This window comes from Myotis nattereri, assembly GCF_964212035.1.
Source record: "Myotis nattereri genome assembly, chromosome: 7".
Taxonomy (NCBI): domain Eukaryota; kingdom Metazoa; phylum Chordata; class Mammalia; order Chiroptera; family Vespertilionidae; genus Myotis; species Myotis nattereri.
In genome coordinates this window covers 74,251,143-74,262,990 of record NC_138082.1, presented here as the reverse complement: position 1 = coordinate 74,262,990, position 11,848 = coordinate 74,251,143, and positions in this window count along the sequence as shown.

Below are 11,848 nucleotides of genomic sequence, written 5' to 3'. Positions count from 1 at the left end.
CCAGAGCTATCTAAACCATCTTTTTCAATTAATTCAATTGATCACAAAGGAGCCATTGTTCAATACATGGCACTACAAAGGTGCACGGTTGCTGGCTACTTAGATCTGAAGGAATGGTCAGAAAAGAAAACCATTACATTTGACTCCATTTCCTTTTATGACTGTATAAACTGACAAGTGTTAACAAGTTTTTAGAATTGTTGCTGCTTAAAATTTCCATAATCATGTTGTTACTGAAGCCTCAGAATGAAGTTTGACTACAGAATGAGTTCAATGGAAATGTCCTCTGAGCCAATATTCTTTGAACTATATGCAGCTTAAGCCTATTGGCCTCTCTGAATTGTGTGTGTATTATAACTAGTATGCTTCATTGTCTCTCTTTTTTTTATGGAGGTCTTACCAGGCAATCCTTTTTCCTTCATCGCAAGTAATTATTGCTAATTTAATAGTAGGCTCAATATCACTGTTGCTGATAATGAGTTCCAAATATTTCCCAAGGGAGGAGAGCAAAAAGACTCAGAATTGCTGGTAAACTTACCCTATCATAATTTGGGTTTTTATTAAATGGAGACATATTTTGTAGGGAGTGCTTTGCTCTCTTTTATAGCCTTAAGACTGGATGAATAGAGAGTCAATTTGTTTTTCTACATTTTACTGGTATTTCTCATTAAGCAGATTGTCTATATCTATTACAGAATTTGGGTTCCAAATAAATTCCTAGACCCTTATATTACACTTATATTGAAAACAAAAATAACCCCAAAAAAGAGAAGTCCAGAGTGTCCAAGAAAATCTCCCACTGCCTGGAAACATGAGGATATACATATGGCAGCAACCTTCTCTCTGGAGGACAAAACAGTTCAGCCTAGGATGTAAGGGGTCTGGTAGGTTGGGAACAGGCTGAATTATTATGGAATTCATATTCATGTGCTTTTAGTATTATAAACCCAATAGAATATGGATAGCAGGCTTTATATAAGCATTACAGGCTTATTCTCAGAATTGATTGAAATAGTTGTTAAAACAAATAGTTAAAAATATTAAAAATTTTAGCAAATACCTTCTATATTTTACATGTGGTTTATATATGTTTTATTCATGTAATTAGTGTGAGATAAGTGTAAGGAGTCCATCTGAATCATCCCCCAGGCCACAAACATCCTCATTGACACACATGTGCTGTCATTGCAACAGGGTATTTGTTTGTCAATCTCTAGTTGCAAATGAAGCACAAAATAGAGTGATCCTTACACCAGAGATTAAAGGGAGCTCTTGAGAAAAGTGATGAAAAGTGACTCAAAGGCCAAAAGATGCTATAATCAAACTGCTCAAGCCAGTCATAAAACAATGAGTCTTTTTATAGGGTAATCATAAAATTATGAAAGAAATATCCGTAGCTGATTTATTCTTTTCCCTAATGAGTGCATAGCTGCAATTATAATCTGCAGGGTCGTTTATATTAGATCAAATAAACCCACTTGCAAACTCTTTAGTTCCAGAAAATGGCCCATTTAGACCTTTTATTATTTATTTAAAATAATTTAATTCCCATTTTAAATAGATTCACTTTTAAGTGGCATTTTCCCCAGCATGAATTATCCTCGGATAATAAGGAGTTTCTGTATATTTAATTTTATTTTACAGAAGAGAGAATTTACCCTCAGAGTGTTAAAGTGCTTTCATGCAGTCACATCATTTCCTCATTGTTAATTTGAGAGAACTGCTTCCAAACAGAGAATTTTGATGCCAAGTCCTGGTTTCTTTTCACCACACATCAACTAATTTTAACATTCTCTTTCTATAATATTCTATATTATATCACATTTTACAATATGTTTAATTTGGCAGCAACTTCCACTGTTTCCCCACTCACATTAAAACTTACTGTCACCAGAACAATCCCTGCTATCAGGGGTCCCTTTTAGAACAGACTTGCTGAGAGACAGTTTGGTCGAATATTCATCCACTCTGATGTTCGGAATCCCATGTAGTATTTGGCCACTGGCATTGGAGATGGCAGGCCTCCTTGTTATACTGTCCATGTAGACACATTTATATTTACAACTTCGGGACTTGTGAAAGAGTATCTAATTTGAGGGGCACTTTCTCCAATTATTTAATTTATACAACCAAATATCCCCGATGTAAAAAGAAAAAGGAACATGTTAAAAGCCATCAAGTATCCCGCAGAAGCATCAGGGCCAGGAGTTGCCTATTAGACTCTTGCTCTTTTATTAGCAAATTTTAACTGATCTTTAATAGTAGATAATTAAATATAACATACTTCAAAATTTAGGATTGTTATATGCTTTTTGGTTTAAAATATATGTCCTTGGAAGTAATTAGCATTGTTTGAAAATATTATCTTTGTGATTGGATAGTAAAAGGTAGAAAAATAATTTGGCTGTTCTTTAAATATGGTTTTATTTTTTTAAATTTATTTTTTCAATTAAATTTATTGGGGTGATATTGATCATATAGGTTTTAGGTGTGGGTTTCTATGTTACAAGATCTGTACATTGTACCATGTGCCCACCACCCAAAGTCAAATCTTCCCCATCACCATATATTAGGACCCCCACCAACCCTACCCCCTTCCTTCTGGCAACCACCACATGGCTGTTTGTGTTCACGAGTTTCAGTTTTATATCCCACATATGAGTGAAATCATATGGTTCTTAGCTCTTTCTGACTGACTTATTTTACTTAACATAATACAGTGGGGCCTTGGCTTACGAGTTTAATTCGTTCTGAGACCGAGCTCGTTAAGGAGCTTGTTAACTCAAATTACTCTAGCAACTCAATGCAAAAAATCGGCGGAGAGACAGCTGGTATCTCAAAAAACTCGTTAGTCGGGACACTCGTAAGTCAAGGGCCAATGTATTCTCAAGGTCCATCCATGTTGTTGCAAATGGCAGTATTTCATCCTTACTTACAGCTGAGTAGTACTCCACTGTGTGTATCTGTGCCACCTCTTTATCTAACTCTCAATCACAGGACACTTTGGTTGTTTCCATGCCTTGGCCACCGTGAATAATCCTGCAATGAAATAGGGGTGCATACATCTTTGTGAATGAATGATTTTGAGTTTTTCAGTATATACCCAGGAGAGGGATTGCTGGGTCGGATGGTAGCTTTATTCTTAATTTTTTGAGGAATCTCCAGACTGCTTTCCATAGTGCTGTACCAGCCTACACTCCCACCAGCAGTGAATGAGGGTTCCCTTTTCTCCACAACCTCTCCAACAGTTGTTATTGCTTGTCTTGTTGATAATAGCCACTCTAACAGGTGGGAGGTGATATCTCATTTTGGTTTTGATTTTCATTTCCCTAATTGCTAGTGAGGTTGGACATCTTTTCATAGATCTATCAGCCAACAAATGATTTTTAAGAGTACCTTACTTCAAAAAATAACAGCATTATTCTTTTTTTCCTATCAGATCCATTAGGCAAGTTCCCTCCATCCCTATGTCCAGGAGAAGATATCTGTCACTTTAATGGGAATAAATAAAATAGTTCTAAAATAATGGCCATCCACATGACATCAATTCAAGAACAAGCTTGAAGTTATTTGGTTATAATGAAATAGAGCCTCTTTAGCTATGATAAAGGTAACACTACATCATCATTATTCTTACAAAGGTGGACGTAGAACAAAATACAATTATAATGACATTAAGGTAATGGGTATTTAGGTCAAGAACATAAACATAAAGGTTAATACCAAAGAGTATATAAGCATGAATTAATATAAAATCTTGAGCAAAACGTGTTTGTCAAGCAGGGATAACATGCCACATGAATGAGGTGATGTCCGACCCATATGATTTGATTGGAGTGATGCTGGGAAGAACAAATAGATATGCTCCACTCAGTGCCCAAGGATGTGGAATGGGTGGATTCTATTGTTCACCAAACCCATTTTATCTTTGACACAATTTTATCATCTCCAAAGTTTCTTTTACATCTTTTTTGGTACTATCCTTGCTGTATTAGCTGTTTTACCTGTGTCTCCCTAGCATCATGTCTAATAATACATCAAACTCCGTATCAAAAGCTTCTGAATTTGATTCTGTTCTGCAATTTACTCATTTTTTGACCTTAGACAAATGACTTACACTGTCTGTGCCTAAGTTTTCTCATCTATAATATAGGAATATAATAGAATTTTCCTCTAAGGTTGTTATGATTATTAAATGAATCAGTGTCTATAAAGCGTTTAGAATTAGTTTACAAATATTCAATAATTGTATTGGTATTATTATATTATCACACATTTGCTGATACCAGATAATATGGAGATAATTTATGAATATATGAATTAAACAAAAATATAATTAGCGCTCTTTATATATGAAACACCATATTAGGGACAGAAGCCCAAACCCCAAGGAATTTAGAATTCAGTGGTTAGAACTTCCTGGTTTTCTTCAAGGGTCATTAGTTTATCACCAAATCTATGATAATGTTCCAGAGGCCAGTAAAATGCCTAGTCCACTAAAAGTGTGCATAATACTGCAATGCTTGCTTATCTCTGAACCTGAGAGCATGTGAGAATTGTTCCTACCCAGGGCCTGAAGTCTTACCCAACACCTGAATTCTACAGGTGTGGAAGTGTAGTCTTCACTAGCTTTTCAGTTCTCTTATGATACAAATGCAGACTTTTTTGGAATTGACTAAAATACCCCCTTCTTAATAGCTTTACCAGCTATTGTCGCAGCCTGTTCTTTCTCTGACTCTGCGTTCCAGCCACATTGGCCTCGGTCAGGTCTTCAAACATATTCTACGGCTTTTCATCTCATGGCCTCCTCACATGTTCTTTCTTCTGCAGAGGACACTCTGTATATCGTATTGGCTTGCACTACTTGAAGTTTCTGCTTGAAGTTCAAGTGCTCAAGGAAATGTTTTCTGATTCCATCCCAGAATGGGCTGCATCCCTATAATGTTCTCTAATAGAACCCTCGGTTTGTTCTTGAATATTTTGTCACAAATACATAATTTTATAACAAGAATGGAAGGGCATTATAGTCACAGATATAATGGTAATGACACTATATACACATAGTACCTCAGTAGTAAAAGAAGAGTAAAAAGAGAGAGAGAGAGAGAGAGAGAGAGAGAGAGAGAGAGAGAGAGAGAGAGAGAGACATAGACACTTAAATTCCATTCACAATTCCAACTAAAGAGCTTATGACCTAATGCCTAGGAGTGGGCATAAGTTGACATGGGAGCTCTTTCCTCAGTTACACTTATTCACCAATTTTTAAATTATGAAATAGAATACTGAAATTTGAACATGTTTTTTAAACATCATGGCTCCTTCACATAAAGCAACAACTTTACCCTGTGCTCAGTGAAACACACACACACAAGAAAACACTGGTTTTAAACTCTAAGAAAATTAGCCATGTTGAATGAATTGAGAAAACTATTGGGCCATTGGGATAGCACCTTCCTAAGGAATTTTCCGGGGTAATTCAGATTGTGTGCAACTTTACCTTACTTGATAATTTAAAACCTAACAGATAAAGAAGATGTAACTGCCTCTATTTTTAATATTAGTAATCCTGGCCTAAATATAAGTTCTGTGAGGGCTGAAGGTCCTCCTGTATTTCATTACTGTATCCCTAGCACACAGCAGGATGCTACTACAAATAAATATTTGTTGAATGAATTAGCATTCTGCCCATGTTTACAGGATCAATCTATTTGGAAACAATACAGAGTCTGTAATTGGAAACACTGAGGGAGTAGAAGTCACAGAATTTCAGACCCTAAGCATTACGCAGATAACCTGTGTCTCTGTAGGAACTTAAATTAAAACGGCAGAAAAACTGAAAGCTGGACGTGACAGAGTTTGGTGTATTTCAATGAAGACTTAATGTATGTAAGGCAACATCCTGTCCTTCAGTTCCTTTTCTAAGCCAAATTCCACCTGAAAAGCTGACATCTTCCTTAACATTTTAGGTCGAATGAGCCGGACTCGATTTATCATGCTGCCAAGCCAAGGGGAAGGACGGCCGTGCCCCCCAGAGCTCACCCAGCAGAAAGCCTGCCCTGTGACGCCCTGCTACAGCTGGGTCCTCAGCAACTGGTCTGCATGTAAATTGGAGGTAGGTCTGCTACAGAGAATGCTCTGCTCAAACCTGTGCGCTGGTGGAATACATTTCCCAGCAGCAGGGGCCAGGCACAATGTATTTTTATGCGATGGAGTACATGGAAAAATACAATGAAGGGCTTAACCTCCAGCAGAGTGATACTGCCAGGAAAATGCAGAGCCATTCATTAGGCACTGATGATAATGGGCCGGGTCATAGGACTGTCAATCTCCTTGGCATCCTCAAGAATTCTCTGTTATTTTCCTGGCTTGTTGGACGTATTATTATTTAATTAGGCAAAACCCTGGTGCTATGGAAATAGCACAGCTGTCTGTAGACTGTATTTCTTAAAGAGGCACATGTAGGCTTAGACAAAATCTTGCGTATGGGCAGAAAACCAAAAGTGTATGAAAGTTATATTTTAACATTATTACACAAACCAAGGTTACTACATTTTCCTCAGTGATTGCTTTTTTATTGGCCTGAAATATCAATGTCTCGAAACATCATAATATATCACATGCTTTTGCTGGATCAGCAAAGATCCTCCACTGCATTTTCTCTCTGGCTTCCTGTGTAAGAAAAAGCACATCGATTTTCCTGTTTTCTTTCTTTACAAGTTTATCCTCCAGTTCCTATTCCAAAGCTCATTATAATTAGGTAACAATAATTTTCATTATGCATTAAGCAATCTGCAGAATAGTCTCATAAAGATGTCTGCTGCCCTGCCAGCTGACATTGTCTTGCAGCATTATCATCTTGCACAAGTTAAATGCCCAGGTATTATAATAAGTCCCAGAGGAACAAAAATGCGTGGTACATTTGTTTAGTCTCCTTTTTACAGAAAAAAAAAGGTAACCATGCTAAGTAATTCAGTACTAGCCTAATGGTTTTAAATATGAATACGTTGTCCGCTAATCTGAAACCTTCTTCCCTAAAGTACTTGAGCAATTTTAAAATAATGCTTGGAATCACAATTAAGAGAATGAAAGGAATGTTTCTCCTTATAATTTCACTAAATGTTCACAGAGAAAAATCAACTCAAAGAATGCAAGAGCCCATTGCAGGGACAGGGAGACAAAAGAAACGGAGGAAGTGAGAGAGCGAGAGAGGACTGAAATTCCATGCTCAACCTCTTACCAGGCACACAACTGTTACTAGACCTTACCAGTTCTCCGGTACTTTCCCTGTTATCTTCTCAGCCTTTCCTTTCCTTTCCTTTCCTTTCTTTCTACTAGACAAGTGCTTCATCTTGTCCCATAGAAACATTTTGGGGAAATGCCAAATGCAATCTCTAATTTTGTTGTTCGCTATGGAGCTTTTGGCAGAAAAGCTGGGGCAAGAGTGGTGTGTTGTGAACATTCTCTGCAGCAGTGCTGGTGAGAGCAGTGGGGTGATAGCATCGGTTGGCAATACCCAGACTTGGAGGCCCTGGAGACCATAAGAGCAGCTGTGTCTAGAAACCTCAGAGCTCCTCAGATGTCTAGGGGAGGCTATTCCCACTAATTGGCACGCTCAGTTAGGAGGAAATTTGGAGTTAGACCCCATCCAGGCAAAGCTCGCAGGAAACAAGTCTGCGGTTAATTGCTCTGGCACCTTATCCAAGGGGGGCAATCGGCATGCTTCCCTAAGAGTGAGGAGGAATGGGATTGAAGCTTTCAAGGATGCTGTATTTAGGAACTCTTATCTGTAGATAGAGTTTCTCAGAAGTGAGAAAGACTAAGGAAGGTAACGCAGAGAAAAGCAGGGGCAAAGGGAGAAAGGGGATCATGATACTTGCCTCTACTTTGTCCTGCATTCAGATTGAATTTCTGCTTTTCCTGAAGCCTAATGGTGAATTCTCTGAGTTAGAAAACACAATTATCTTTTCAGTGAGTTGCCTTAGGTAATCTGAAGTTTTGGAATTACTGATCAAAATACAGTGGGCCTTTGCCACAAAGGAAAAAAAAAACATTTCTCTCTCAATTGCACTTTTGCTGCTGCTTGTCCTATCATAGCCTAACCTGCCAAATGCAGGTATATAACCTGCTCATTCACTGAAGATGGTGATGGTACCGAAGTGGCTGATGGCCATCAAGCAGTATCAAACTTTGCACAGGGCACTGTTGATGTGCCAATGTTGCCCTTATCTCATATGGAAAGAGATCAGCAAACAGAAGTATTTATCCTAAGGCTTTACTTTCTATAAGTGTTTTTGTAACTCTTTCTTTCCAAGTTCTTTAACTGATAGCATGCATCCAGGCATAGGTTGGCCAATCTGTTCTAGGAGCTCAGACTCTGGAGTCTAGCACCCTAATTTCAGTCAATGTTCTACCAGTTCCCAGCTTTGCAGTTTTTGCAAAGTGTCTAAACTCTCCAAACCTCTGTTTTTTTTTTAATCCTCACCTGAGGATATTTTCTTTCCATTGCTTTTTTTTTAGATAGAGTGGATGGGAGGGAAGGAGGGGTGGGGGAGAGAGAGAGAAAGAGAGAGAGAGAGAGAGAGAGAGAGAGAGAGAGAGAGAGAGAGAGAGAGAGAAACATTGATGTGAGAGAGACAGATCAATAGGTTGCCTCCTGTTCAAGCCCTGACCGGGCAGGCATTGAACCTGCAATCTAGGTACCTACCCTTAACTGAGAATTGAACCTTTGACCCTTCGGTTTTTGAGCCAATACTCTAACCACTGAGACACACCTGCCAGGGCTCCAAGCCCCTATTTTTAAATCTGTATCATGGCAGTAGAAATAGTACAAGTTTTTCTGGAGATTTTTTGGAAGGTATTAGACAATGCATATGCAGTGCTTAGCATAGTACTTGGCAAAGAAAAGATCTCATGAATTGTAATTGCTATTACAGTTGCTATTATAGTCTTGATTAAAACTATAATTATGATTATTAACACCATCTGCCTAACCACATCTGGTGATGCCAATTAAGAGCATACAGAGTCCATTAGTGATCTGGACAGTGGAGAGTTAATGAGAGAATCCTCGCAGATGATCATCTTGCTCTGAGAAGCCAGGCTCAGGGCTGAGAGCGAGCTCGTGCCTGCTTCATGAGGGAAAATGATCATTCTGTTGCTGATTTATCTTCCTTCTGTGGCTGTTGTTGTCAAAGGTATGAGAGATTAAGCTTAAGTATGGATACATCCGAGGGACATATTATAGTTTATCTTGGTTTTTAAATTGACTCCTTATGTGGACTTGTTTCCTCCTATTTCCTTATACTCCATCTCCTGGAATGTCAAACAAAATGCAAAGCATTCGCGTCTTCTGTTACTGAGGTTCCAGGTGCAGGATCTTGAAATTTCATACCTGCTGCGGGGTCTCAGACTCCTCTCCACGTCCGCAAAGCCTGTTGCTCTACAGCAACACACACCTCAGACGACTCTTAGGTCCCTCCTGTAGAATAGCAAGTGACAGGGAGAATACTCCCCCCAGTGAGATGTAACTCACGCTAGTGATTTCCTGCTGTAGGGAGTAGACATTTTCTACAGCATTTGCTTTGACTGAATCTACCATGAATTGATTTTGAACCTCCAGTTATCTTCCAAAAAATGTACTTGGGTTCAAAATTAGAGTGCACGTTTGACAATTTCATATCAGATGTAGAAATTAGGTTAGAGCAATTATGAGGCATTGATGGATCAAGTGTGGGGATTGCGTCTTACATAACTTGTTAAAACAGCGCTAGAAGGGACGGTGATGGTCCCAGGTAACATGCCTGTGCAGGTTTTTTAGGCTTTAAGTTCCTATAATTTGGACCTCCTCCAAGTGGCACCTTTTCTTCTTTGCCAATATGCCTTTGAACCCTAACTTTCTTTATTTTTTTTTTATTTCAGAGAGGAAGAGAGAGATAGAAACATCAATGATGAGGGGGAATCATTGATTGGCTGCCTCCTGCATGCCCCCTACTGGGGACCGAACCTGCAACCCGGGCATGTGCCCTTGACCAGAATCAAACCCGGGACCCTTGAGTCCACAGGTCTACGCTCTATACACTGAGCCAAACCAGACAGGGCTGAACCCTAACTTTCTTATATGAAGAATGTGTCTTGGCAGACACCGTGTGCCCTCCTGTACCTCCAGTGGTCTCCTTACCACCTGCCTTGACACGAACTGTACCTTGACCTGGGCGGGGCTCCACAGGCCCATCAGCCCCAGATAACCTGTTGCACATCCAGAACACTGTCCTGACTGCTTTGGCTGACCACCTTGACCTTTCTTGCTCCTGACACTGCAAGAGCCACAGTAGCTCCAAGGCCTGGGCAATGCAGTTTCTGAGCCCTGCGGTGGAGAAGGGATAAGGAGGTGAAATCCAGTTGCCCAGTGCAGAGCAGTTACCATGCTGCTCCCTAATAATGGATTATACAGCATGTCATTCATGACTACGGGAGTGTGCAGGGCTCCAGCACTCTCCCGCAGTGCCTTCTTACACCCCCTTTCTCCCCCTCCCTCTGGCTCTCTCCTTGTCCCCCCTCAACCATACCAGCAGTAGTCAGAAAGGCTCTGGCTCTTCTGTCAAACTGAGCAGCACACCTTGGAAGCACAGATCAGTGAATACTCCCTAGAATGAAAGCTGATAGATGAGAAGAGGATCCGAGGAGGAGCTGGTATTTAAATGCCTTTGCCTTCTTCCTCTCTCGCCCACCATGGGTGGTACTGAGGCATGGTGACACCACGTGGCCTGTCTGAAAGAGGATGTAGGCGATCAAGAAAGCAGCTGTGCTGACTTTGGAAGGGAGGCCAGCATGGTCACACTACCTTATACTCACTTTCCTTCCCTTCTTGCTTCAGTTATTTTAGCCTCACTCTTGCCCTCCTGGGATTTCAGCTCCTTAGCAGAAATGTTGGCCTTAGGCTCGGTTTTTCAAGCTATTGGTGCAAAGAGAGAGCTATCACCTAAGTTATCAAAATATCGAATGGAATTCTGTTTGAAGTATGAGCACCTGACTAGGGCTGAGGAAAGACCACTCCTCTCAGGAGTACCTGACAGGTGTTCTAGTCGGAAACCTTTCATCAGGCAGATGCGTGGGCCAGACGCCCACTAAGAGCCTTTCAATTCTAAGCTTCTCATCTTGTGAGACCATGTAATTTTTTTCTAATTGCCAGGAATAATCAGAGTGGGCTTTGTAAATATATTCAAAGGACATTATTCATCACAGAAGGCATGCTGGGAAAACAACTCATGGCAATAGAGAAAATCACTGTTGCATGGGAAACCCCAACCTAATCCATATGAGCAAGTACTGAGTTGCCAGCAAGAGAAAACGTGTAAGAGGAATTTATGGCCCATGGCTCTACATGCTCTCCTGGGGGAGGGGGTGATTATAAATTCTAGGCCATTTTATCCTATACACCTAGACAAATTATGAATGGTGTTTCTTTTTCAGTCAATTCTAGCTGAGTTCCAGGATGAATGGTCATATTCTGAGAACAGAAATTCCACGGCATAAATTTGCATTTCTTCTTCAGCTTCTCTATTAGCTCTCAAAGAATTGTTTAGTGATGCTTTGTCAAGAATTGAAAGAGAACTCTAGGGTTTACCTTTTTGTTGTTGTTTGTTTTCTTTTAGCAAGAGGTAGCATGAGCCAAAACTGAGCTACTAATTATTTGGGTGATCCTGACAGTATCCTTTCCTCTCCCAGGGTGGAGACTGTGGGGAGGGAGTCCAGATCCGCAGCCTCTCCTGTGTGGTCCACAATGGCTCGGTCGCTAGCTCCGCTGTACGTGTGGAAGATGCCCAGTGTAAAGAAGTGCCCTGGCAGGATG